Consider the following 25,236-nt stretch of genomic DNA (forward strand, 5'->3'; position numbering starts at 1 on the left):
AATTGAATATAGCTACTTCAGTTAAGATGTTATTCATTCTCAGCTGCCTTGCCCACCTTCATTGAGTCACTTCTCAGTTATTTTTACACATATGCCAACCCGTTTAGACTGGTATTATCATGTAGATATAGCCCTCAAATCCAATGTGCAAGCTGTGAGGCTTGCTCTGTAGAATGATCTCACAAATAAAATTACCTTCAAAATGAGCAGTTAAAACTTGCCTGAACATTGTGGGTGACCTTATTTCAAAATATGTAGAAGAAACATGGAGGCGAGGTGTGGTGCATTGAGGTAGCAGCAAGCACAAAACAGGCTTTATTCCAGTAAAAATCTGAACACTAGTTCATGCCTTGGTGGCTCCCCATGTGGCTGGTCCAGGAGGGGCCGGCTGAGGTCTATATTCAGGTTGGCTGATTGACAGCTGACCAGGTAGAATCAGCCCCTTAGGTGGTCCTTCCTGCAGGTACAGAGATCGCCCCCTGCAGTAGGCTGGTGGTCGTATCACCACAAGAGGGCATAAATGACATGGTCTTTGGGGTGGAGGAGGCAAACTTCTTTCACATTTTGTAGTCATAAATGTCCTTCCTTTGGGAAGATTCAGTTTTAAGGGCTGTTCCAGGGGTGTCCCGCGGAAGCCAAAATGTTATTAGCATCTAAAAGAAGTGACCAGAAGGTAACCGCAATTAAGTCTTCAGGCAGCATTGTTACCTAAGTGGGAGTATGTTTTAATCATTTTATCATCTGTTTAGTAAATCCACATGCTGTTCTTTCCCATGAATAATTTAAAGAACTACTTTCAAATCATAATTTTTCAAAATTGAATAAAATTTGTTTTTTAAGTAATTGAACAGACCTCTTCACCCCATGAGGTAGAAACGTTGTCAAATCTGTATCATTATTTAAAATATTGAAGTAATTTTTGAAATGAATATATTCTGTAGGATGATTCAACTTCCAATATATGTGCTGAAAGAAAAGACTCCAAAAGATCCACTGAGAAATTAACCAAAGTTTGAGTCATAATTTTCAGTCAGAGATTGCTGGTTCATGCCCCACTCTTGAGGTTTGAACATAAAATCAAAACTAACAGTTCAGAACTAGATCGAAGGGCTGCCAGAAATGATGACGTGTAGACTCAAGTTAAGGTGGCAAAATAATCTTGAAGAAGACTTCATCAAAAGATCGTGAATCCTTGACATTGTGAATAGATAATAGAACAGTAAGATAATAATGCCACCCCTTGGGATAGCACCCTGGGAGATATTATGGACATGTTAATAAATGCATCAAAGGTTTTATATATGCAGAGATCATTTAAGGGTATGATTTTGGGACAAAAGACTTCAGTAACATGGAGGGGGTTGAGAAACTGTTGTCTCCTTGGAGTAGAGGAGATTAAGGGGGTGGTTCGATGTATTCAAAATAATTTTAATATCCATTGGATATAAACTCTGATTGGAATGCAGAAATGCCTGCAACTGAAGATCACAGGTTTAAAGTAACAACCATTCATGATGTAAGTGGAACAAATTTCATGCATCTATTTGGGAGGAGCTAGCTACCGCCCAAAATGATGGAAGCAGATTGAATGACCAAGGTCCTTAATGTCTCGAAAGTGTTTTAACCAACATTGTTTCTTCTACCAGCTACACTAAAACCAGTTAATCTGACTATTGGCATGTTGCTCCTTTGGGATTTTGATATGTACAGCTTACCAACTATCTTTCCTATATTACAATAGGCAATGAGTAGGCCATTTGGCCCTTCAAGGCAGCACTGTGATCATGGCTGATCAGCCATAATCAGAACCCGTTCCTGCCTTCTCACCATATCCCTCGACTCCACTACCTTTAAGAGCTCTATCCAACTCTTCCTTGAAAGCATCCAGAGAATTGGCCTCCACTGTCTTCTGAGACAGAGGATTCCACTAATCCCCAATTCTCTGGGTGAAAGAGTTTTTCATCAACTCCGTTCTAAATGGCCTACCCCTGATTCTTAAAGACTCCAACATCGGGAACATGTTTTCTGCCTCTAGCATGTCCAATCTCTTAATAATCTTTTATGTTTCAATCTAATCCCCACTCATCCTTCTAAATTCCAATGTATACAAGCCCAGTTGCTTCAATCTTTCAACATATGACAGTCCCGCCACCCCAGGAATTATCCTTGTGAACCTACACTGTACTCTCTCAATAGCAAGAATGTTCTTTATCAAACTTGGAGGCCAAAACTGCACCAAATACTCCAGGTGTTGTCTGACCAGGGCCCCTGTACAACTGTAGAAGGACCTCTCTGCTCCCACACTCAACTCCCCTTGTTATGAAGGCCAACATGCCATTAGCTTTCTTCACTGTAGCTGCATGCTTACTTTCAGTGACTGATGAACAAGGGCACCGAGATCTCGTTGTTCTTCCCCTTTTCCTAATTTCACACTTTCAGATAGCAATCTGCCTTCCTGTTCTTGCCTCCAAAATGGATAACCTCACATTTATCCACATTAAACTGCATCTACCAACCTGTCCAACTCACCTTGCGTTCTCGTAACATCTTCCTCACATTTCACCCAGCTTTGTGTCATCTGAAAATTTGCTAATGTTACTTTTAATCCCTTTAATAGCTGAGGTCCCAGCACCGAGCCTCATGTACCCCACTCTGCCTGCCATTCTGAACGGGGCCCGTTCATCCCTACAGTTTGTTGTCTGCCAAGCAATTTTCTATCCATGTCAGTACCCTACCCCAAATACCATGTGTTCCAATTTTGCCCACTAATCTCCAATGTGGGACCTTAGCAAAGGCTTTCTGAAAATCAGAAATGCAGTGATTAAAGAACTGATTCCATGAGAGCCTCAATACAAATGTAAAATAGGTTGCTGTTGAGCTGAGAGAGAGCAACAGGTCCTTTACTGTCTGCTTGTGCACCCAGCCTCTGCAGGATGTGAGCTGATGGATGGATCACGTTCTTCAGGAGTTGGGTCCAGGTTCTTCAATCTAGGGCGGGTGTTCATCAGACTCGCGATATCATGCAGAGGATGTTTTCTCCATTCTTAGCAGAAATGGGACCGCACTGATACGTCCTACTTCCAGATTCCTTTATTGTCTTGTACACAAAATCATTAAAAATTGTTTCCCCTGTGAAGGCAAACAAAGGGGTCACTAGTCCAGTGAAAGAGAAGAAGAAGAGAGTCTCTTCAGAGACATCGAGCATCCATGGATTCCACTACCTCCTCCAATGTGGTCACCTCCTGGGTTTCTGCCAGCTTCGTAGCCACGCAGCCTCCTTCCCTTCCCAGTGGTGAGCTTCAGCTACCCATCGCCCATCTCTGCAACTGGTTCTGAGCCCCCAACGTGATTAAGCAGCTGTCAGGGGACAAAGCGCCTCGGGAGCCCTGCTTGCCCTCACAAATTCTGAACCCAATACCTAGCTCCCACAAGCCCTTCCATGTTTCTGCTTGACAGGGATGAAGCAGGGGGTGTCTACCACATTTTGGTCATCTGCGCACTCTGTTCACTCAGAGAGACAAACAAACCAGGAGCCCATCAGTCAAGGACAAGATTGCACTTCCCAGCTCAGCAGTGATCTGAGTAAATGACAGTGAAGGCAGGTGTAGTCCATTACAATAAATACATAACATTTGGGAGGTAAAGATTCTATATTTTGACAGATTTGAAGCCCGTATGCTCAAACGTTAGGTTTGAAATTATAAATAATTCCTTTGAATCGTCCAGACCTGAGAAGTATAAACTTAACAATAATGTGAAATATTTTTGAGATCCTCGAGCGTTTCCTAAAGCAATCCAATTCAACATATAATCATATTGTATTTTAGTAATTTAGATTTTTTTTTCAATAGCTAGTATTTTTAGTGAGGGGGGTAGAAGGGGTTGGAAGGAAGAGTTTAGATGGAATTCTTTTGTAGTTTTTTTTATATAAAAATCAACATGTATTTAATCAACAATTTTGTAATAATATGATATATATGTATATTATATATGTGTTGTACTTTAAAAAAATTCAAAAAAAGTGAAGACAGCTCCATTTGAATGATGCTGGGGACCAGACACTAACATAATAATGTTTTGTCATATGTCCTTATGACACTGTCGGAGGCCATTCTAATTGTTAAGTCCATACTAGATCAGAGCACACATTCCATTTCCCTTATTTTCTTGTAGTTTATTGTCTCTCACAAGTTCCTCAGCATTGCCCTGTTTCTTCAGCCACCCACTTACAGAAAGGGAACAATTTACTGTGGGCAATCAACCTGCTGGTTGATTCGGATATCAGAGGGAAAATTACCATGCGAGGAAAACCCGCACAGACGCTGGGAGAATGAGTGAAGTCCACTCTAAATGCATCTGAGCTCAGGGTTGAAACGAGGTCACTGTGAATACGTAGCAGCACTGGGTCATACTCTAATGCCCATAATTCCTAGTTCATTTCTTGTCCTTTACTGATGGGCTCCTGGTTTGCTTTTTTTCTGAGTGAACAGAGTGTGCAGAGGACCAGAGTGGGACAACAACCCCTTCACCACCCCTGCCGAGTAGAAACACGGGAGGGCTACAGGCGATTGGCTTGTGGGGGCCAGGTATCAGATCCAGGATTTGTCCAGATAGTGAGCAGGGCTCAAGGGATCTTAAGCCTTGAGAGCTTCTTAATCGCTATGGGGCTCAGAACCAGAAGCAAAGGTGGGTGAGTGTGATACTGCGAGCTCAGGCTCACTACTGGGACAGGTAGGAGGCTGCAGGGAGAGAAAATGTGATGGAAGCGCAGGAAGTGGCAATATCAGAGGAATTCGCAGGATCCACAAGCACACAATGTCTCTCTTTTGCTTCTGTTTCATGACTTGTGGTGGAACTGGACTAGTGATGCCTTTTTGTGTGTCTTTACAAGGAAAGCAAAGGGAATCATGTTTTGTTTATTTTGGTGTATGAGAAGACATTAGTGAGCACCCATTACTGCCAGCAATGGAGAAAACATCCACTACAGGATCTATGACATCATGAGGAGTGCAATAGAATATTTGGGAGATAAATTGGTTACATACCTACACATACAATTTAAAACAGATCTTATTTGAAATATTGAAGAATTTGTATTCAATGACTTTACAGAAACTATGGAGAATGCTATGCATATTTCACAAGTAGGTGCTAATTGAAATGATGTCATAAAATGAATAGACCATTGTCTTGGACTGGAGTCAGGTCAGCTGTGTTGAACATTTTTATGAGACTTCTGACCTTTCTGCAAAGTGCTCACTTAAAGGTCAATCCTGGGTTTTGTTTACCTAAAGACAACAAGTTAACCAAGAAGACCAACTCCAATTGTTTGCTGGAGAAGTCACAGGTTTTGCAAGTGTGAGTGAGTCACATGGGCTTTCTGGCAGTTGGAGAGAGAGAGAGACAGACAGACAGACAGACAGACAGCTGAAACAAGCAGGAGAAGCTGGTTAGAACTGAAACAAACTCCAGAGCAGCAGATGGCTGGGAGATGGCTGAAACATCTGTCTGATATTTCTCTTGGAATAAGTGGAACAGAAAGGAACTCTGTGACAGCCTAAAAGAAAGAGGTTACCATCTGAAGAACCCTAATGGGGCAAGTTTCATCAGCGAGACATTAAGGTGACTAATGGTGGTACCAGAGTTGTGGAAATCCTGGAACAAAAAATCTCTCTCTGCAAAACCTATAAGAACCTTCCTGAGTAGTGAAAATTTACCTTTCAAGCACCAAAGCCTGGTGAACTTAATACATGTTAAATTCTGTGCACAGTATAAGAATTGACTGTAACCAATGAACTTGCAGGAAGGAGAAGTGAGATTGAACTGTGAACCAAAGAACTTTTCTTATATTTACACATATATTACATACACATGCACTTAGAATTAGAAGGGGGTTGAGTTAATAGTAGTAAGTTAAATTTGATTCTGTTTTCATGTTTAAAGATAATTAAAAACAACTTTTGTTCAAGAAGCTACTTGTCTTGGTGAATGTCTATTGCTGCTGGGTTTTGGGGTCCTTTGGTCTCATAACAGGAGTATGACTGAAGACTCCAGCCCTGGATTGAAGAACCAGGGCCAAACTGCAGGAGAACATGATCCATCCAGAAGCGATCAAAACCGACTCTTGGATAAAACCTCTTTCATGTCTGATTTGTAAGCAAAAGATATAAACACACGAGGCAATTTCTTGGTTTTAATGCCATTTAGATTGATGTCTTCTTACAATACTAAGAATAAAGTGGTGATAATTGAGCACAATTATCATTAGTTTTTTACATGCTACGTTATGATGAGTATTCCTTTCTAGAAATGTTGACAGTAATGATGCCCCTCTGGGAGGTATTACTCCAGCTGTCAGTAGTGTTTTTTTACATAGACTTCATGGGATTTTACCATTAGGAAGAGTCTTCCTGACATCCCACGTTTCTTTCCGTGAGATTAGACAGCATTCTGGCTGTGTGACATCGCTACTTCGTATTCATTAGCCCTTTGGCCACAGAAAGCCTGCAGTTCTGTTTGGACTGCAGGCACTCTGGGAAAATGAATAAGGGTCTAGGAGGAAAAATGTCAGAATGGGAATGGCACCCTCATTCCCGCTCTGAGCTTTTTTACACAGCATGTGTTCTGGGAAAAAAAGGAATAATTTCATGAAATATAGCAGCTGTGTAAAAAAAAACACATAAGTGGAAATATCCAATGAATAATCAAATCACCAAATAGCAGATGTATAAGGGTAATAATGATTTATTCTGATAATCAATTCAGTATCCTCATTCTGTCAGGTTCAGCCATTCCAAAAAACAACTTCCCTGAATGGTACCTTCAACATATGTTGAAACAAAAATTATTTTGAAAGGGAAAAAAAAAATCAACCAATACTGATCTGCAGAAATAATAAGAAGAAATAATTTACAACAATTTTCCCTTTTTCTTTTAAAGCATATAAAGTGATGTATTGGTAATTGGATGGAACAAAAGGTTAAGAGGGAACAAGCAAATACCTGTGGACCTGAAGATTACAAGGTGATAAATGACAGGCCTTCAGACGATCAGATGTTCCAGTAGAACTGTTATCAGTTCCCTCCAGAATATGAGCATGAACAGATGGGGTGGTTCTGTATTTCCTCCATCTCCAACCTAAGGTTGGTCCACTTTATTCTTCATTCTGTTTCGTTCTCTCATGGATCCTTGCTCTCATGACGTTGGGCTCCTCATTAAATCCTCCTGTGGACTGTAGCCTCCAGTAATTCCTCAGCATTTATGAGGGCGGAGCCTCTTGCTGAATCTGTACCAGGGAAGATCTGGAGAAGGCTTGGCATCCTCCATTAATTCCAAATGAGAGGAATAACTATGAAGTAAGTTTTATGGGTTTTTTAACTGAAACATATAGAATCTTTTTCATTTTCTGATGTTTCAGCTTTTTTTTATTAAGAAGTTACTTTTCAGGCCTTCACCTTAGAAAATTGATCAAAACGTGCTCAAAACATTCATCAGGTCAGGCAGTCTTCTTGAATAAGGAATTTGAATTAATTATTTGGGTGGCTGACCTGTCATCAGAACTAGGCAAATTTCTAAAACAGGCGTGCTTGAGATTGCAGCAAGGAAGAAGGAAGGGAAGCAGAGGAACTTTGGTGGGAGTGTGGCCGCACAAGTGGTGATGTTACCAGCTGATATAAAGGCTTCGTAATTGTTAATGATCTGTCTGAAAGAGATGAACGAAAAACAGAGACCTTAAGAAACAATTCCTCTGGTCACTTTTGGAAAGTTAGGCCCTTTGACTTTTCCATTAGCCTCTCTGTGATTCATGTACTCCTGGATTTAAAAAAAATCTCTTCAGGTTTGCTTTCAAAATATTACCATATTGAACATACACTCAGTCCAAATATGATTTACAAGTATTAAGTCCTCAAGAGATAGCTCTGCATAAGGACCTGAAATATTGGCACTGTGCTCTTGGCAAGCTGAACAAACCAACGCATGGTGCACAAAGAATAAACTTCGAAAATTACCCACAATGACTAGAATTAATTTAGTTCTTCTGCTGGCAGCAGAAGTGGAATGCATGTTTATTTGTAAGTCAAACAATAGTCTGGCAAGAACCTACTCTGACAACATATATTGATGTAATGCCTGGGATAGTTTCACCCTGCTGAATGGAACACTATGAAGAAGATCTTTTGACACCGATCTTGCTTTCTTGTATTTTCAAAATGACTAAATACCAATAGAACCCCAAAACCCAGCAGCAATAGATATTCACCATGACAAATAGTTACTTAAACAAAAGTTGTTTTTAATTATCTTTAAATATGAAAGCAGAATCAAACTTTAACTTATCACTATTAACAACTACCCAACGTAACCCCCTTCTAATTCTTTGTGCTCGTGTATTTAATTTGTGTGTAAATTTAAGAAAATTTCTTTGGTTCACAGTTCAATCTCACTTCTCATTTTTCCAAGTTTCACTGGTTGCAGGCAATTTTTATACTGTGCACAGAATTTAACATGTATTAAGTTCACCAGGCTTTGGTGATGAAAAATTAAATGTTTACCGCTCAGGAAGGTTTACCGAGAGAGAGATGTGCTGTTCCAGGATTTCCACAACTCTGGTACCACCATTAGTCACCTCTATATCTTGCTGATGAAACTTGTTCCATCAGGGTTCTCCAGATGGTAACCTCTTTCTTTTAAGCTATTACAGAGTTCCTTTCTGTTCCACTTATTCCAAGAGAAACATCACAAAGATAGCACTTCCAGTCATCCACCACTCTGAACCTTCTGTTTCAGTTCCAACAAGCTTCTCCTGGCTGACATTGATCAGTCTCTCCCTCCCTCTGAAATTCCAGTTGCCAGCAGCATGTTCCTCTCTCCCTTATTTGCAAAACCCCCGACCTTCTCCAGCAAACAATAGGAGTTAGTCTTCTGCTCCCCTCTGTTGTGTTAAGTAAACAAATCTCTCAATGATCTCTGAGTGAGCACTTTGCAGAGAGGTCAAAAGTCTTGCAAAAAAAGGTCAAAAACAGACAAGCTGGCTCCAGTTGATCTTCCAAGACAATGGTCTATTCATTTGATGACATCATTTCAATTAGCACCTACTTGTGAAATGTGCATAGTATTCTCCATAGTTTCTGTAAAGTCACTGAATAGGAATTCCTCAGTATTTCAAATAAGATCTGTTTTAAAGTGTGTGTATGTATGTAACGTTCTCTAATTTTACCAATTTATCTCCCAAAAACATCTCCAAATATTCAACACAGTAGGAAGTTGGATAAATGGGTGTTTCTCTGGTTGGCCATCAGTGGCGAATGGAGTGGCACATCCATGATCTATGGAGCAGCTGGATGGGTTAGATGGCTGACGCCTACTCCTGCTTCCTTTGTTCTTATGTTGTTATGGGAGAGAATGTACAAACTCCACTCAGTCAACAGCAGTGGTAACAACTGAATCCCAGTTGCTGGAACTGTGAGACATCTTTTTACGTGACTTTTTGGGCAAACAAATGTAAACAAATTGTACGTACTTATGTGTATGATAATAAAAGAATCTTTCAAGATTCCTCCAAGTTATTTTAAAGACATCTTTCCTTTAGCTGATTCCAAATGCAGTCTCACCAATAGCTGGTGATATCCCTGGTCCTGTACTCAATGAAGTAGCTGATGAAGTCAAGCATTGTCAATACCTTTTTCACCACCATATCTACTTTCATGGAGCAATGTACCTGTATTTCCCAGTCTCTCCATGCTACAATACTCTCTGGGGCAGTGGTTCTCACCCTTTATCTTTCCACTTACATACCACTTTAATCATTCCATAGGTGCTCTGTGAATAGCAAGGGATTGCTTAAGGTGATATGTGTGTGGAAAGAAAAAAGTTTGAAAACCACTGTTTTAATCATACCTAATTGACTCTTTATGTGCACTGTTTCATAACTCCAAAGGAAATGGGCCAATGACAGTTTTTTTCAAATAAAATATTTCAGAATCATTTGGGTCTAGAGCAGCGATTCTCAACCTTCCCTTCCCACCCACATCCCACCTTACTAATTACAGAACACCGATGGCAGACGGATCACTTAAAGTGGGACGTGAGTGGAAAGAAAAAGGTTGAGACCACTGCTCTAGTGTCCTCCCCATTTGCTGACGTGCCCTTCCTCCCTAATCCACCTATTACCTCCTGACAGTGGGACTGTGTTCCTCCCCCTGCCCCTCCTCATCCACCATTTTGTGTGGGCACCTGTCTTCATTTTTGTCATACCCTTATGAAGGGGGTGCAAGCCCAGAACATTGCTTCCATTTCTTTATCTTTGCATTACAGAGTACACTATTCGACCTGCTGAGTTTCTCCAGCGTTGTGTTTCTTACTTCGATCACAATGACGTTTGTGTTCTCCTACATGGTCTGATGCCCTATGATTGGGATTTTACAATGAATAATTTAGAACGAAGTGTTGCATTATTGAACCATAACCAAAATAACTTCATACCAATAATTTTTGCCTAGTTACATGATTATGTGTAGGTTTTTAATTTGAAAATGAATTTAAAAAACTACAGACGCTGGAAATATTAACTTTAGTTCTCTTCCCGCAGATGCAACCCAGCTTTCAATTTTCTTTTAACGCACAACGTCATCAGAAGGCTGAAGGTGAACTGCATGTTGATATTATGCAGGAAAGTTTACAAGATGCACGGAGTTTTACTGAACAGCAGGTTGAGGACAATATCGCAATAAATAATTATATTTATAAATCAGGACTTTTACAGAAGGAGCTCTGAGGGGAAAAATGAGCATTCGAGAAGATAAAGTCAAGGTCAAATCTCAAAGCTTTTGACGGCTCATAGTTATTCGTAATTCAGGGTTTTCTTTTTGCTCACCTCCTGCCTTGACTTCTTAAAGCATGCTGCACAGTTTCCCATTCGCTATCCTTATCCACTGCTATTTTCATTTCTTTCTGACCTACTAAATATTAGATTCAAGATCAATCCATACTCCCCACCCATCCCACCTCTTACTAGTTAGTTTTAAGCCCCAGTTGAAAACCATTGTTGCATTATTGGCTAGAATATCTGATCTCAGCATGGTTCAGGTGGACCCTGCCCCAGTGGTAGAACTCTCTGCTTCTCAGGTACAGTTGCCAGTGTCCCATGAATTGGCTTTCATTTCACACACACCTCTGTTCCTATTTATATGCCTACTCTCACTGACCTGCACCCTGACCATATCTCTCGATACCCCTCCAATCCATGCATCTGTCCAAATTTTTCTTAAAAGACAAAATGGAGCCTGAAGAAATGTTCCCTTTGAAGAGCTCCATGGTTGGTATAGGGGTTAGCACAATGTCTTTACAGTGCCAGCAATCGGGTCCAGACCTGGGTTCAAGTCCCATGCTATCAGTAAGGAGTTTGTATGTTCTCCCTGTGACTGCGTGGGTTTTCTCCAGGGGCTTCGGTTTCCTCCCACCATTCAAAAGTTATGGGGTTGATGGGCAGCATGGACATGTGGCCTGAAATTGCCTGTTCTATGCTGTATGTCTAAATTTTTTTAAAAATTGAATATTTCCCCTTTTATTCTTAAACAATGTCCATTAAATTAAAAAATTTAATGTTTCAAATTAATTAAATTCGTTTTAAATTTAAAAATTAAATCAATTAAATTAAATTAAATTAAATTAATTTTAAATAAAAAAGTTAAATTAAATTAAAATATAAAAATTTTAAAAATAAATTTGAATATTTCCCCTTTTACGCTTAAACCATGTACCCTAATTTTAAATCTAACCCAGCTTCAGTGGAAAAAGCCGGCTTGCATATACTCTATATTCATCCTTTATAATTTTGTTTCACTCAATCAATTATCTCCTCATTCTCTATGTTCTTCCTGCAGTTAGTTGACCAAAACTGAGCACAAATCTCCAAATTTGGTTTCATCAACATTTTATAAAACTTCATTATAACATCCCAACTTTGAAATTCAGTACTTTGATCTATGAACGCCAATGTGCCAAATATAGGCCTTTCCAACCCTATTTACATGTGATGCCATTTTGAGGAAATTAGGTATCTGTATTCCGGGACCCTACAGTTCCGCCATGCTATACAATTTACTACGCATGTTATACCTTGGTTTGTCTTTCCAAAGTGCAACAGCTCATATCTGTCTGCATAAAATTTCATCTGCAATTATGCAGTTGGTTGAGATCCCTCTGGAAGCTTTGAAAACCATCCCCACTGTCCACTGCACCACCTATCTTTGTGTCACCTGGAACCTGCTGATCCAATTTATCATATTAACATCCAGATCATTGATACATATGACAAACAACAATGGACCCAGCACCGATCATTGAGTCATAGGCCTCCAGGCTGAAAAGTAATTACACCTCTCTCTCTGGCTTCTCCCACTGGACCCATTTAGAAACATATAACCATATAAGCATAGAAGATTAAAGCACATAAACAAGCAGCTTCAGCCCTTCTAGTCCATTCTGAACCTTATTTTTGCATTGTCTCTCTGACCTGTACCCATCCATGTACCTGTCCAAATGCTTCTTAAATGTTAAAATTGAGCCCGCATTCACCACTTTGCCTAGGAGCTCATTCCACAATCCCACCACTCTCTGTGTGAAGAAGTTCCCCCTCATGCTCCCCCTAAACTTTTCCTATTTCACTCTTAACCCATGTCCTCTGGTTTGTATCTCACCTTCCCCAGTGGAAAAAGTCTATCTACATTTACTCAGTCTATCCCCCTCATAATTTGAAATACTTCTATCAAATCTTGCCTCATTCTTCTATGCTCCAGGGAATAAAGTCCTAACCTGTTTACTCAGACTGGGCAATATCTTAGTAAATCTTCTCTGCATTCTTTCTATCTTATTGATATCTTTTCTGTAGTTAGGTGACTAAGACTGCACACAATACTCCAAATTTGGCTTCACCAATGTCTTTTACAACTTTACCATAACATCCCAATTCCTATACTCAATACTTTGATTTATGTAGGTCAATTTTGATAAAGGTCTCTTTACAACTCTATTCACCTGTGATGCCACTTTCAGGGAATTATGTACCTGTATTCCCTGATCCCTCTGTTCTATTGCACCATTTACCGTGTATATCCTTTCTTAGTTTGTCCTTTCAAAATGCAACACCTCACACTTAAGTGCATTAAATTCCATCTGCCATTTTTCATCCCATTTTCCAGCTGATCCAGATCCCTTTAAAAACTTTAAAAACCTTAATGGCTGTCCACAACACCTCCAATGTTAGTGTCATCTGCAAACTTGCTGATACAATTTACCAAATTATCATCCAGATCACTGATATAGATGAAGAACAACATTAGTCCTAGTACTGATCCCTGTGTCATTAAACAACTTTTTCCCTGGAGAACAGGTGCGACATTTCCAAATTCGTGATCACAGTGTAATATGTGGATTGTTGAGAAAAAGGTGGCCTCCCTGTCTGTCTGGAATATTGTGAATTGTGGATGGTAATGTGTCCTCCCTATCTGAAACTTATTCGGAATTCATATCACTTGTCAATCAAGGTTGGACTCTGGCCACCCATTAGTGCACACCTTGCCATTCGTTTGTTTAAATTACCTAGGGTTTTTATTGGCTAAGTGCTCACCCCTCACTTCAATGGTACAGGGAACCATAAGTGTGCGCTTAAGTTCCTGTCTTGTTAGAATGTATATTACTTAACTCTGAGCCACACTCCGAGATACAGGGATTGGGAGCGACTGCTTAAGTAAGTCCCTTTCTGTGAATGTGTAGAAAATAGGTGGTCACTCGTATCTGATGTGAATGTCTATATAGTTGTTTAGTAATATAGTAATTGAGTACCTTTTGATGTTATCCCATTTGTCTTCTGTGTGTTCATTAAAGTTACCTGTGATTGTAACACTTGTCTCCAAACTCATTTTCTGTGAACCCACCGAACAAAACATATAGGCCTCAGGTTGAGAAGCAATCATCCACCAATACTCTCTAGCTTACCAATCCATCGAATGCAGTTCACTACTTCACCTTGAATACCTAATATCAGAACCTTCTTTTCTAACCTCCCAATTGGAACCTTGTCACAACCTTACTAAAGTCCAAATAGTCAAAATCCACAGCTTTTTCTTCAACAACTTTCCTAGTAACCTCTTTGAAAAACCCAAAAGATTGGTTAAACACAACCCACCATGGACAAAGCGATGTTGACTATCACTAATCAGTTTCCAGTTATCCTAATAATTGTATTTCTGATCTCTAAGAACACTTTCCAATAATTTACCCACTATTGATATTAGGCTCAATGGCCTATAATTTACAAGGTTTCTTTTGGATCCTTTTTTAAACACGGAACAACATGAGCTACCCTTCAATCTTCCAGCACCACATCCGAGCTAAGGACATTATAAATATTTCTGTCAGAGGCCCTGCAATTTCAATACTACCCTCCTTCAAGGTCTTATCTTTTTGGCTGAACCATAAAAGTAGATGTTGATTTAAATCTGTTCACAGCCAAAATGGGATTTTCTTAAGGTAGCTTGTATGAGGAGGAAATAGTTCAGATTTGTTATATTTTAACATTTTCATGATTCGATGGCAGCTGTGTTAAATCTAGAGTTATGTTTTAGAAGTGTGTTTTGTTCATTTTAGGATCAGAATTCAGCTCCTGCAGATATTCCTGGCTTTGTGATTCTATTCCAAGTGTATTAAGTTTTGATACTTACTCATTTGTAGGAAAGTGATCCTTTAATAACTTACAATGTCGAGGCACTGTTAAAAATTACAATGCCTGGTCGGTTGTAGTTAACTGTTAATTCCATTGCTGGGTGAATGCACTGAGTTAATTGCTTTATGTTTCATGTCGAGTTGGTGTGTGATAGGAAAGGGAGATCATCTGCAGACTTTAGATCTGAGGATGTTTCCTGGTGCACATTGAATTAGCCAATCAGTGAAATATTGAAAAGAATTGAATGCATGACGCTCTTCTGACAGATAGTCTTTGACTTCAGAAATGAGCCACACTGCATGAAAAGTTGAAGTATAAATTTCTGATATTGTTGATTAAATGGAGAGGGATTCCATCTGGAATATGCCACCCTGCTGGTCTCATTAATACAATCAAAGTGCATGAAATTTATGTGGAGCCACCAACACACTCCAAACATCATTTTTCTTTGCAGAATAAAGGTTAGACTTATCAATCCATGAATTCTTCCCCCCACCCTCTCCCCCCAAATAACTGGCATGTTATTTTCTAATAGCATTTTCAACTGTTTCTAGACACTGGATTTGATTTTACCAGATACCTCACAAAGCAGAGATAATGCTAAACTTTACTATTTTCTCTATAACCTCAATGGCCATCAAAATGTTCAGGGGATGAGGGTAAAGGTTGCCAGTTCAGCGTTGATCATACACAAATCAGTTTTCATCTTGTGCTTCCAAGGGGCTTTCTAATTTATTTTATCACCCTGGATGATAGCTTCCTTTGTTAGATATCAATATCTCTTTCTTCCACTTCAGAGACCCTCTTGTTCACCATGGATTCAGTGCTCTCTCAGGTAAATGTCTTCTTTATTACTATTGAAGGTTGGTGGCATTGTTTGTTTCTGGTGAATATATTTGAAAATGTTTGCTACTGGTGAGCCATGCTACTTAATGAACTTGCTTGTCATGAGGTTACTAATGGCTATCAACGTTAACTATTTCTCCAATGACTTTGACTTCACAATGTTCCCTGTTGTACTTCTTTGTCATGTCACCGAAGATATTGAATCTAGATTTTTTTTATTGTTAGGACTTGCATGATGTAGCATCGACTCAGTGTAATGCACTCCTAACTTTTTTTTCTATCTGTTGTCTGGACAAACTTCACTAATCGGAATCTAGATGTTGCTCTTGGCTGTATGCTGTCTTCTAAAGCTGTAGATCACATGATAGTTTCGTTACCATCATCTTTTTTTAAACTTTATTTATTCATTCAAAATACAGATAATAAGTAACATATATAACAATAAACAAAGCATGAACTTTATATTTTATATATATTTTAAAAAAGAAAGAAAAAAAAGGAAAGAACCCCCCCTTTCAGCCAACACTCCTAATGAGAGCCATAAAGAAAAAAGAAAAAAAATAAAGAAAAGTAAAGCATACATTTTAAAATCTAGTCAATATAAATCAAAATTTAAATATTCTGAATATAACAACCACCTATTAATAAAAATAAACCATAGTTATCCACGAAACATATGTAATTTTTCCATTATTAAACAATATTTCATCTCATTATGCAAAAAGTCTCAAATTTAAACATTTCAGATAAAATCATATCCCTACCGAACACATATTTTACCAAAGATCGAACTTGATAAAAATACGCTTACACTTAATTGGACTGTTTAAACCTCGAACATTAAAAATAGCAAACTTCAACTTTGACATATCCACTAATATTACTAAAAACTAATAATATCAATGTATAAAGACTCAGGTCAACATAAATAGGCCCTCCAATAGGAGAAAAAGAAACCACAAATTAAAGTCTAAATAAAATGAAAGTAAAAAAAGATAAAAAGAAAAAAAAACTATCAAAAGGTAGTAATCCCTAAACAAAAGTTGGGTGTGGATCACCCACCAGTGGCTGATGACTAGTAGAACATAGAGCAAATTTCTCCCTCCCCAGTCAAACAAAGAATAACAACAAGATATCATAATGACATAAAAAGAAAATAAAAATAAAAAAGTTCTTCTATTCATCCAAGAAATTCCGGACTCGGCGACCCCATTTCAAGGAAATGGACTCTTTCCATTCCCATTTCTCCCATTTCTGCCATTTCTTCCATTTCCAGAACAACCAGATTTTTCTTTAGGAGACAATGGTGGACTACGTCTTTGTTTTCTTATATCTGGCAACGAGTCAGCAAATCTCATTGCTTGACACTCATTCTCAAAAAACCGAGATTGAAAGTCTCCACAAAACATCTTGAACACTGCCGGATAGCGAAAAGTAGACTTATAACCTTTACGCCAAAAAACTTCTTTAACTGGATTAAATCGACGCCAATGTTGAATAACCTCTTGACTCAAATCAGGAAAGAAAAAAATCTCTACTATTCTGAATCATTAACGGAGCTTGTCATTGTCTCGTGTTTTGCACTGCTAAACAAAGTATCGCTTCTCTGTCCAAATAATTCAAACATCGAATTATCACGGGTCTCGGTGGTTGACCAGGCAGAGGTCTTCTTCTTAAGGCTGTAGGAGCTCTTTCCAATACCAGACCTCCAGAGAAAAATTCCTGCCCCAGTATTTGTAGAATCCATTCGGTAAAAAAACGAAGAGGATCTTGTTCTTCCATACTTTCTAGCAAACCAACAATCTTCACGTTATTCCTTCTACTTTGATTCTCCAAATAATCTACTTTCCTCTCTAACTCCCTCTCATGTTCTCGCAATTCTTTAACGGATTTTTCCACCTCCAAAACTTTTTCTGTATTAGAAGCCACTTGTTGTTGACATTTAAAAAAGCAGCCTGAAATTGTTTAAAATCCTTACAAGATGCTTCCACATGTATTTTAACTGTATCCAGTTCCAAACTGAGCCTCTGAGACATTTCATTCAGCCTATGCTGAATGATAAGGCTTAGCTGTTTACATTGTAATTCAGAAAAGCTCAGCCCTGCTTTCCCTTGCGTAGTGGCAGAACCAGGTGACTGCAGCTCCTGCTGCATCTCAACAACAGACAGTTTAACAGTTTTACTGCGGGTCTGGACTCCCAGCGACGGCACCCCGACTTCCTCAGGGGGTCGACGCTGGTCTCACCCTGCAACCCGTTGTTGTTGCAAAAACTCACAGAAGAGATCAAGATATTCAGATTGGAGTACTTCCTGAGACATTTCAAGCAATGGAGTTGTCTTCTTGTATGCCCCCTCCATTAAAGTCAGCAGGCTGCCAGAATCAGGATCCACATCGGGGGCACACGCACCTTCCTCCTGAAAACGGGTAATTCCAGCGATGTCCTTCTCCTAGTGAGTAGTGGTCATTTTTTTCAGCTCCCACAGGCAATCTCTGTGGTTTAGGCTTGAAAGAAAGCAAACCTGAAGTTGTAGCAGACTGTTTAGGCTCTAAATCTTCAACACTCCGAAAATGTAGTTTCTTCTGTACTTGAGGTTTAATCTTTTTACCATTAATAGCCATAACAGTTCCTTGATACTTTAAACTAAGTTTTAAAAAATTTAAACCTGAAATCGAAGAGTTAAAAATGGGTTCTTAAAAGTCTGGCCAGAGAGGTTGAGATTATTCTACGCCATCTTGCCATGCCCCCCGTTACCATCATCTTGTTGATCTCTTCATATGTGCCCCCTGGGTCCTTCATCAAAGTCTACAAGTTACTAAACCCTGATCCTTGATGTAGAAGAGGATTTCTATTCAACTCATTTTTACATCCATTGGAGAAGCTCATTGTTGGCTACTATTTGTTTCTTAGCAATTTTTTGAAATATTTTATTTAAAATCAATGCATATATGACAGAAATTAATAAATCATAAATCACCATAATATAGAGTTTACAAATATATGTTGATTAATAAAGAAAAAAAAGAGAAAAGAAAAACAACTAATCCCTCCCCCTGCCCCAATCCCGTAACCCTTACTAACGCTACTAAGCTAAATCCTAAATCTAAAATACAGATTAACACATTTGGATGCTTCAGAAGATGCTTGAGAAAAGCGTCATTTGCCCATTTCCTTAGCCATTATGAAACTGTGCACATACAAGTCAATGAGGTACGATTAAAACAGTGGTTTTCAAACTTTTTCTTCCCACCCGCATACCACCTTAAGCAATCCCTTACTCATCACAGAGCACTGATGGCATAGGGAATACTTAAAGTGGTATGTGAGTGGAAAGAAAAAGGTTGAGAACCTTCATGTTTTCATCATCCAAATCGGATTATTTTTTCTATTGCTTCTTGTTCCTTCCTTTCATAGAACATGATTTTTTTTCTTCTCTCCAACGCAAATTTATTGCGCTAAGCACATAGAAAGTGATTATATCCAACTGCAGTGCTCGTTTTGATTGAACATGAGGAAATTTAGTTGTGTGCTTCTCATAACCGATAAATTCTTGATGCATTGTATTAATGAAGGATGGTATGTTGAATGCATTAGTTTGAATTACCAATCAAAAGAAATTATCATTCAATTACACAATAGATAATTAAGTCACACTTAATAAACATATCATTTTCTGGGAAAGTTCCTAATAGCAAACCTGATAATATTTAACTTGCTTGTTACTGACTTCAAGACATTCTCAGTTAAATAAGGCTCTACCTGTTTGTCACCTCAAAGTTATTGCTCATGAACATATCAAAAATCAATCCTTATTTCACTGCTCATTACTTTCTAAACATAGCCCATGCTGATTGCAATTGGGGTGATGACAAATGGGCTGGCTTAAGATATTGAATTCACAATATCCAGTCATCATTTTTCAGCTACACATCTAATGAATACTCGAAGCTATCCTTCGACTTAGCATGAGTTTATGAGGCTTTCCTGCGAAAGTGAGCAAAAGCTTTGCCAGTGATATGCAAAGTAGGAGAGATATGCAAGAAGAGTTCTGCAAGGAAAGAATTGTGGTAAAGGAATAATACTCAGAGAATGTTAAAGGACTGAAAATAAGAGGAAAGATCACCCCCCTGAGTGTGCAGTGGATGGATAATGAGGCTTGGAGAAAGATATTAGGCCATGAATTAAACTAAGTTAATTTTACAATGTTCCAAAATCTGAAAAGAGTGTCCTTTCTTTAGAAGCTCCTGAAGATGTTATTCTAATCCATGTTCTCTTTCAATTTAAAAACTGCTGTTGAAACTCAGCAGGTCTATATTGTAACACTTAACTTGAAACGCTGAAGCCCATAACGTTCGTTATTTGCCTTTACCTCTGCTATATAAAGTACGTTGTTTGACCCACTGATTTTCTCCACCATTATGCTTTTACTTCAGTTGCAACTTCTGCAGACTTTCACATTTTGCTCCTCTTTCTGTATATTGGACAATGAAGTGCCAATTTCCCTTTGTTATTTTGTTCACTCCCACTTTCTTCTTGTGTATTGTGTAGCAGCGCAAAACCAGGATTTAAAAGAAATATAGGAAAACAAAGACAAAAGCAATAATTTGGAATTATTACTCCAATGGTTTCAAGAGAATTGACAGCTCCCTCCTCATTGGAATAATATCGCACACATGAGCCAAATATCAAATTTGATATTCTATATTTGCTCATTAAAATATTAATACAATTTGTAGATCACTAATGCTATCTAACATTTAATTATGGGTTTCCATTACTTGATAGTTGTATGCAAACCAACATAATTATATTCACTGAAGGATCTGTTGACCTGGGAAGCAGCCACCATGATCAAAGTAAGGGGCCATAATGAGATGATAATCAAATCTTCTCATAGTGATTTTTTGGGTGAAGTAAGTGGTGTACAGGAGGGTCAGTGTATGCTGTGATCTATCCAGCCTTGCTTACAAAGGCCACATTGGCGATAATTCAAATGGTTTGAGAGTCTAAACCAAAAGACTGCTGCTTTTCAAACACTTTTGCATTCCATGGCAGTGGATAACAATGTTCCTACCACTGCTGTTTTCACACCACTTGTGCTCACATGACCTAAATTCAGTATTGGCGCATCCACATTCTTCACGCCTTCGATTGGAGCATGCATTTATTGGAATATGCTGCACAGTTGCATTGAACTGGCCATCCTGTCTGCTGTTTTTGAACTTTCAACTACTTCGAATGGACTATTCTTCAGTACGAACACATAGTAACATCCCAAAGTTTAATTTTTCTTAAAGTTACAGATGATAACAGACCCTTCTGGCACATGTACTGCCCAAATACACCAATTAACCTACAACCCCCATCCGTTTTTTGGAAGGTAGGAGGAAACCCACGTGGTCATGAGGAGAACATCAAACTGTGTACAGGTAGTGAAGGATTTGAACCTGGATCACTGGCACTGAAGTAGCAATAACTGATATGCATTTTCCAAAACAACAAAGTTTTCATCTTTTTGGCAGGTCTCTCAGAACGATCTGAACTCTTTGATGCTGTTGAAGTTGGAATTGCAATTTCTCTATGTATTCCTTCAATATGTCATTGACCATAAGCTTCAATGTATCTGGGTTTATTTCTACAAATAAAGTCAACATCTTACCTTCCTGCGCAGTCTTTTTTATGAGTTTCTTCAGCCTTGTCTCTATTTATTGACCCAGAGAATCATCTTTTTGAGGATGTATTTATGAATTGGCAGGTTTTGCCTGAGCTTGTAGGATAAGGTTACTGTATAAGGGAAATCAATACATGATAAAATGAACCAGGATGCCATCACAGGAGAATGGACCACATTGGCACACAGGGCAAGAAATTCAAAAGTGGAAGGAAATGGGAATGCCAGTGTTGGTCATTGTGTCCATACCGTGGCAAAAGGATGCTTAGCAATTGAAATTATTCGCAAAAGTGATTCTTCATTACAGGGTTTTTTTATGTACAGTCCAACCTGCTGTTGAAAGTCTAGAAGGGACAAAGAGATGTCTTTTAGAGACTGCATTCTGGAATCAGACGTCATTCGAGGCTGACGAGTTTCCCAGTCACAATCACAGCAGTGTATTCAGTAATTCAGAGCAGGGGAGATTCACAGTGTTGTCCAGATAAGAAAGCAAAGTAACATCTAAGGAGGTTGTGGAATCTGGGATTCAATGCAGAATGAAGGAATATTGACTCATTAAACTTAAAGATGGGAAACTTTTTGGGAGTAAAATCCTTCAGTATGTCACAGTACCATCGATGTCAGAGCTGGGGGATCTTAAGGAGTGATGAATGGGGGAGAAATATGAAGGGCAAAAGAAGGGGATGTAAAAGAGAATCTAGTATCATTCCTCAGGCAAGGAGCCACCACTGGAAAAATAAATATTACCTTTTATTGGCATGCTCTCCCAGGTAAATGCGAAATAACTCAAAGTACTAATTTGCAGAGGTATTTCAGTGTTTGACATAGTATTTCAGTGTTTGACATAACAACAGTTAAAAGTACATGAGCCAAACCAAGTCATGTGATGCTTGTGAGAGCTGCCAGTCTTCCCACATCACAACATTACAATTTGTGTTTTATGGCACCATTCTATCAAAATTTAAGTCCGAGGCTGCAGAGACAGAGATTGTAGAAGTCGCAAGGTATCATCCAAAACAATGCCCTTTATCCATCTTGAATGGTTACGTTTGGTTTGTATGAACCATTTGAATCAGTGTACTGAAAATATATTCAGTCTTAGGTTTAGTTCAGTTTATTTATATTCTTTTTCTTTGGCTTGGCTTCGCGGACAAAGATTTATGGAGGGGTATGTCCACATCAGCTGCAGGCTCGTTGGTGACTGACAAGTCCGATGCGGGACAGGCAGACACGGTTGCAGCGGTTGCAAGGGAAAATTGGGTGGTTGGGGTTGGGTGTTGGGTTTTTCCTCCTTTGTCTTTTGTCAGTGAGGTGGGCTCTGCAGTCTTCTTCAAAGGAGGTTTCTGCTCGCCGAACTGTGAGGCGCCAAGATGCACGGTTGGAGGCGAGATCAGCCCACTGGTGGTGGTCAATGGGGCAGGCACCAAGAGATTTCTTTAAGCAGTCCTTGTACCTCTTCTTTGGTGCACCTCTGTCTTGGTGGCCAGTGGAGAGCTCACCATAGAACACGATCTTGGGAAGGCAATGATCCTCCATTCTGGAGACGTGACCCACCCAGCGCAGTTGGGTCTTCAGCAGCGTGGATACATTAAAACAACGTATGTTGAACAAAGTGCTGTACAGATTATAAATTACATCTTCACTTAAGCAGCTATTTAAAGTGCCATATAAAACAAGTACTCAAGGTTCAGATTTGGACATACAACATTTGGACATACAACATTTGGACATATAACATATAAGTACATCCTCAGATTTGGACATATAACCTCAACAATCACCTCAAAACACTTGTGAGTGAAAATATAACTTCAGCCTGGATTTGAAAGTGTTTAAGGAAGGGGCTAATTGGATGGACGTAGGAATGTTGTTCCACAGTTTGGGGGCTGCAATAGCAAAGACGCAATCTCCCCTGAGTTTGCGATTTGAGTGTGGAACAACAAACTGGCCAATCTGAGGGGTCTTGAAGTGGAATAGGGCATTAGGAGATCACTGATGTAGGAGGGGGCTAGTCCATTAATGCCTTTCTAAACAAAGTGGAGGACTTTAAAATCTATTCTGAGCCATACTGGCAGCCAGTAAAGGGAGGTGGGAATAGGGGTGATATGTTTCCTCTTCTTGGCTCTTCTCAGGAGCCTTTCTCCAACCTTCTGCACCCGTTGCAGACGGGATAATGATGACTGACTAATGTCCGTATATAGAGAGTTATAGTCTAAACAAGAGAAAATGAGGGCATGGATAACTTTCTCGAGGTCTTTCAGTGACAGGAATGATTTGATTTTTGGCAATAACTGGAAAAAGCCAGCTTTTACTACTGCATTGGCTTGTTTGTTAAACTTGAATGTGGAATCGAATATCACACCAAGGGATGTGATGTGATTTATTGAGGATGGATGTTACCAAGAGTATTGGAGATAATTTTTTTGTGGAGTTTTCCTGATTGTTGTTGAAAATTTTTGAAGAGAATTCATATCACTAGATTTAACCAGTAGTTGAACTTCGATGATAAATCATTGAAAGGGTGGAGGGGGGGATGGGGATGCTCAAAATCTTTATAGGATTTATTACGAGCCTCTGATTTAGTAAAATGGGATTATCACTGTAAGGGATAGTTAGACAGGAGCGGCTGAATGGTCACAAATAACATTTCACACAGGCACAACATAAGTCACAGCCCAGCGATAATTCGATATATTAGAAGAACCGAGGGAAGTCTTGTCGCAGTTTGTTGCAGATTTGATACATTTGCCACGCCATTGTGATTTTGCAAAGGGAGAACCCTTCTGTCTGCTGAAGAGAAAATAGATCTTTGAGGCAGCTCTTCAAAAATGGTCAGCCATTTTTTGTGGAATTCAGGGCAAACCATACTCTGTGAATGATTAGGCCTTTTTGGTGGATTGACCTGTGCAGGAGGGTTTTTTTGGGAAACAAAGTGCTTCAGGTTGTAACGAAAGGTGGAGGTCACTTGGAGAGACCGGTGCCAGGGTCTTGGAAGCTTCGTGGAGGCCAGTCAGTTCGAGTCTTGCCGACAAAAAGACCAGGAGTGTTGTGACCACAGCTCGCGTGGATGGACATTTCTTCAAGGGCAACGCAAGGAGAATTTGTGAATCTGTAGCAGTCACAACTCTCGTCTTCTCATCAGTTCAAAATTAATTCTGGGCATCACATTTCAAAGGCCGACACTTCAACACTGAATTTGAAAAACTGAACTTTGAAGTAACATTTTTAGATTTCGGCCTGGACGGATGGTTTGGGTATGTCTCTCTCTCTCACACATGCACACACGCACGCGCCCACGCACACACGCACGACACTGTGCATAGTTGGGGATAGGTTTAGTGTTAAGGATAGTTTAAAAGTTAAGACTATAGTTTGAGTTAGAAATAAAATTAGTGTTTTGAAATTAAATACTTTCTGGTTTGTTGCCCTTTGCTGCTCCTAACGTACAGTTCGTAACAGATTGTGTATTGATACAGAGATGAAGATTCAAAATATGACAGCAGGAATGAACAGCCCAATAATTATATTTACATCAGCTTTCAATCTGTGGGCTATCAATCCATTGATAAATGGCTGTGGAATATTTTGGATACCTGCTAATGCCACTATAAAAGATGGTGCCTTTTCTGGAATAGAGACATCTTGTGTAAGTGACATCAACGATTAATCAAATGAGTCCCAATGAGTCTTACTTTCTTACATTGCAGATTCTATGGCACTGTAGAAACACAATGCAACTTGGGTGCATTGTCAGCAACTAAATTTTATGCTGAAAATACCAATTTTAAAGCTCTTTGTTCCACCCCCACAGCCCTCTCATGAGGTGATGTAAATGTAAATTATTTCAGTTTGTGAATTGGGAATTTTGATTGAGTCCCTAATGCTAAAAATCGCATCAAAGGCAATTTGAAATGCAATCACGACTCAAGGCATCAGTGCTTTCTTCGAACGTGTAAAACACTGCACTCGAATTGGATATTTAACTTGATTATATGCTGA

General features: G+C 39.2%; 1 long non-coding RNA gene across 1 annotated transcript in view; it reads left to right on the top strand.

Moving 5' to 3' along the window:
- LOC138741945 (uncharacterized) overlaps nt 1-21,186 on the top strand; it is an 86,096-nt gene extending 64,910 nt beyond the window's left edge. Inside the window, exons 4-5 of the long non-coding RNA XR_011343912.1 lie at nt 10,589-10,809; nt 21,089-21,186. This is a non-coding gene — a long non-coding RNA (uncharacterized lncRNA). The remainder of the gene's footprint in view (nt 1-10,588; nt 10,810-21,088) is intronic.
- Nucleotides 21,187-25,236: the final 4,050 nt, after the last annotated feature.

This window comes from Narcine bancroftii, chromosome 8 (genome assembly GCF_036971445.1).
Source record: "Narcine bancroftii isolate sNarBan1 chromosome 8, sNarBan1.hap1, whole genome shotgun sequence".
Lineage (NCBI taxonomy): Eukaryota > Metazoa > Chordata > Chondrichthyes > Torpediniformes > Narcinidae > Narcine > Narcine bancroftii.